We start from the raw sequence: 5,000 nt of genomic DNA on the forward strand, positions 1-5,000 counted from the left end.
CGGCGTACCATCTGCTCCGCAAATCTGGCTTATCCTTATCCTTAAAGTCTGGCTCCATTCAGGTTTAGGGCCATGTTGTTTGTTGTCAAGATCAGGGTCAAGGCGTCTGCTTTCAAGCGTATGCTGGTCGGGAGTCGCAGATGGGTCTGGGTTGTTTGGGTCACCGACTCCTTACATTTCAACCCTGTGGTAGATGGCGTAGCACTCGATGCACAGTTTAACTCCACAAGTCGCACATGCCATGTTTTTTTCAGGCGAGGGTTGGGTACAGGGAGAAAGAGAAGAACATGGATTGGTGGTGGAAACATGAGTATGGGAGGCAGATGTGGCATAGATATTGGGTGAAGGTGAGGGACGAGTGCGAGCCAACGATGGTAAGGCAACATGAGTGTCAGATGAGGGATGGGAATCAGTGGTAGGGGATGGGTAGACGGGTAAATTGTGAGGGATGGGAGATGATGGGAAATACCAGGGAACAGAGGGCGTGCCGGACGCAGGAGATACAGGAGAAGGAGTATGCCAAGAAGAAGGGTGTCTGCGGTTCTCACAATAAGGATCCTCATTCTCGCTGACCGAAGTAGAAGGACCGTAAACTTGGCCGGTTTCTTGCACAGGCCAGGCTGATGGACAGGGGGAGGGAGGTGTCAAAACATGCTCTTCTTCCTGGACAAACGTTGATGTTGGAGCCGCAGAGAGAACAGGTCTCGCCAAAGACCCACTGAAGAAGGACATTGAATGAATACGTAGTGGTGTCACATCACCATATAAGAGAGCTGGAAAAAAGAATAAGTGAACATAAATGCGATCTGAGGTACACTAGGGAATCGAATGCTTGCTTTATTTACATGCGTGATGCCGGTCATCAACTTAATTAGAATAACGTAAAATTGATTCACAAATAGTCTAAATCGTACGGCAGAAAGATTTTAGAATCTCTTTTGATTAAAAGGCTTCACATTTTTAACTTAAGGACTGGTCAGTGGGGTTTGGATGATCTTACCGTCTTTTTAGTGGGAAAAGCTTTCCCTAGATTAATTAGCCATACCATCCTTCAGTGACCTGATTCAGCCCTTGCTCCTTATGTCATCCTTTCTAGTATATATTCTTGTCAAAATTTACTTCTACTATTCATTTTTTGGTTTGCTTACGCCTGATGAGGAACTTATTATTATTTATTATTATATCTCTGTTGTTCACGTTACTGTGTTTGTGTTATGTGAATTCATATATATATATATATATATATATATATATATATATATATATATATATATATATATATATATATAAATATATATATATATATAAATATATATATATATATATATATATATATATATATATATATATATATATATATATATATATATATATATATATATATACACACACACACGCAGACACACACAGCACACACACACACACACACACACACACATATATATATATATATATATATATATATATATATATATATATATATATATATATATATATATACACACACACACACACATACATATATATATATATATATATATATATATATATATATATATATATATATATATACATACATATATATTCATATATACATATATATATATATATATATATATGTATATATATATATATATATATATATATATATATATATATATATATATATACACACACACACACACACACACACACACGCACACACACACACACACACACACAGAGAAATATATATATATATATATATATATATATATATATATATATATATATATATATATATATGTATATATGTATATATGTATATATACATACACACACACACACACACACACACACACACACATATATGTGATGGTATTAAGATGTGTCCCTACTACGACCAGTTTGTGTAAATTGTATACATCCTAAATACTAACACTATTTGTGTAATTGGCACGACGGGTGCCGTCCCGGGCACCCGAATATGTGGCGAGCAGAGATTGATCTAATTCCCACACATAATATATAAAGGGATTACGTGAAACACGGTAGCTAAAACATCAACAATATATTATAAATCAAGATATATATATAACATTATTTACAAGGGAGGCACGATATATATATGCAAGGGGGAAGCTAAGCCTATCGCAAAGCTAACGAGATCTAAGCTATAAGTATATCAATAACACTAATATAAACACAACACTAAGGAAAACACAACTCTAAGGAAAACACAGACAATGCACAGTATATGAAATAAGCTAAGTCACTAAAGGCACTAAAACACTGTCTACCTGGAATCCTTGAGGAGGTGAAGGGAGAGGAAGGACCTCTCGACTTGAAGGTCGAACTAATTCTGTCTAAATCTATCAATGACCTATTTTGAGGAGGATACCGGGTCAGTACGAGGGGCAGCGACAATTCTTCTAATTGGTCAGGGAGCTGCCCGACCCGGCGGTGATTGGTCCACATGGTAATGAGAGCAGGACTTTGGCCACGCCTCCGAACGTGGGCATTCAGGACTGACCTGGAACTGGGAGACATTGTGTTTAAGTAACTAGAAATATTTAATTATTGCTTCGATATGAATTTTGAATCTTTATCATATACAATAAGACCTTCATATCGCTCGACCACGTTACCCCAAATCGTCCCGATTTGGTAAGAAAATTTGATATAACGAAATAAGAATGCCAAAATCAGCGATACTTAGCAGAGAAAAAAGGAGATCCGTGATCAGTGGAGCTCTTGAAAATATACGAAGAGATCAGGAAATGCCGTGGCAACGTCTCGATTATTGCACAAGATCACACGGTTGTGCAATCAGTGCAGGCTTCGAGATGGGCTGCGCTGGTTACAGGATTGACACGTCTGGTTGACATGCCCTTCTGCATCCATCACTATCGTATCTGAAAAACTTTATACACGTAACTAGTGCATACGATAGTTGTAGAGGGGACAGGGTAAAGGGCGTAGGAGCAAAAATTATGCAGATGCATGTTATAAGATAATGGGTAATAGTAGTTATGAATTAACTAGCTGAAAATAACATGCAATATAAATTGAAAAGATATCAAAAGTATGTATACAATAAGTGCATTGCTAATTATTAACATATTATGTCATAATGTTTAAAGACAATTTTAAAAAAATTAGCAAGTAAGTTATGCTAAGTTATAGTATATACTCATAAATTGGTATATCCAGTAATGGTAAATATAGTACAAAAAGATACAAGAGTACGACTTGCGAATAAGCATCGGGTGATGCGGTAACTTGCTCGTAGTGCGATGCAACCAACACGCGACCAAGCTCGAATCATCAGCCGTGCAAGTCCGGTATCTGTTTAAGATCAGACTAGGGAAAAAGTCATTATGAGTCCCGGGTTTCAGGATGAACCCGAGAGTTGCAACAATGCAATGAGTTGACTGCATCAGGAACCGTATACAGCATAGAATGGTCCTGGTAGTCGATAGATGTGGTAGTTACCAGCAGGAACTATCTGCAAGGTATAGCGAAATTAGTATTTCATATTGAAAAATAATCATATATGCAACAAAATCATATGATTTGGCAATAACAAGAAATAGGAAGTATTTACCTGAATTCATGTTATTTGCTGACAATACTTACGCAGTAGCAGACCGGATTCATCGAGGGATGAACCATGTGCAAAATATGTCTGCTGTGATAAGTGATGAGTAATGAAAAAATGATAAGTTAAGATGTAATTCTTCCATTTACTAACTGAGTCTAGTCCTTCGGGGAGTGAAGGCACGGCAAATGAGCCAAGGTCAGTAGCAAATTAGAACAATGTAAATGTGTATGATGCATGTAAAAAAAATAATAGCCAAATTACCAACCATATCTAATCCTTTAAATAGGCGTGACCGGAAGTCAAGATTTGAGGCAAAGTGGGTAAAAAAAATATCATGAGTATGCATATGAAAGAAAAAAAATATTAATCCAAATATCAACCGAATCCAGTCCTTCAATGAATTAGAAGGCACGACATGAGTCAGATTGGATGAGACTGGAAAAATAAATGTTAATGAAAGCTGAAAGAAAAAAATATTAATATAACATTGACCCGGAGGTCGTTCCGTTGAGGAATAGGTGATTTACCTTGTTTGACCATGCTATTAGTCGGTAAGATCATGCGCCAAATTGAACTCGTCCCGTGGGGAAACGCTGTCTTAGCTCGAGAACAAAGATAAATATGATGAATTAGACTATGCTAGGATATTTCAATTGCGTGGCCGAACTCGTCCTTCTGAAATAAGGTGCGGCGTAATAGCCAAGATCGGGGCAACTGAAAGAAATACCATTAATATGTGCATAGCTAATAAAAATGTGGAGGTAGCAAGCCTGGAACGTCTGATAAGTGATAAGCGCGCTATCTCTGTTTGAGAGAATTAATTGTGACGTCAGGTTGTCAAGATCCTCAGGCGCGGTGCACCGGAGTGCGAAAAATGACCCGTAATTCGCGGTTTATTCAATTGTGGTACCATAGATACGCGAAATTAGGGTGTGAGATGCATATGCAATGGGCGTCATGCAATGAAGGCCCGATAAGTGAGGTACAGTAGCTGGAGAAAGGCAAGGTTAAGCTGAAAAGCTATAAAATATGAAATGATGAATAAACCTTTTCCTGACTGTCCTAATGAACGTTGCGTTCGTAATATCATGATAAGATATTTGGCGTTCCGATTGACCCATGAAATGTTTCGAAAGGTCGGAAACTCGGAGAGGCCTATGATGATAACATATGCTAAATGTTGCCGAAGTCGACAATTGCTTAACATTAAAAATAATGACAATCATATCATACAAGGATTAAAGTTACTTGCAATTAAACAGTGAAATATGGAAGTAACAATAATCAATAATGCAATGAAAAATGTAAAGATAGTCGAATATGGCTATACAATGAAATAGGAATAAAGCTAAGAAACGAACATGCATCTGTCAACATTTCTAGCTAAATGTGATGATAAATCATAATATGAAGTGAT

The sequence above is a fragment of the Penaeus japonicus genome, unplaced genomic scaffold (assembly GCF_977035675.1).
Source record: "Penaeus japonicus unplaced genomic scaffold, GWHDUDI00000001_assembly GWHDUDI00000015, whole genome shotgun sequence".
Classification (NCBI taxonomy): Eukaryota; Metazoa; Arthropoda; class Malacostraca; order Decapoda; family Penaeidae; genus Penaeus; species Penaeus japonicus.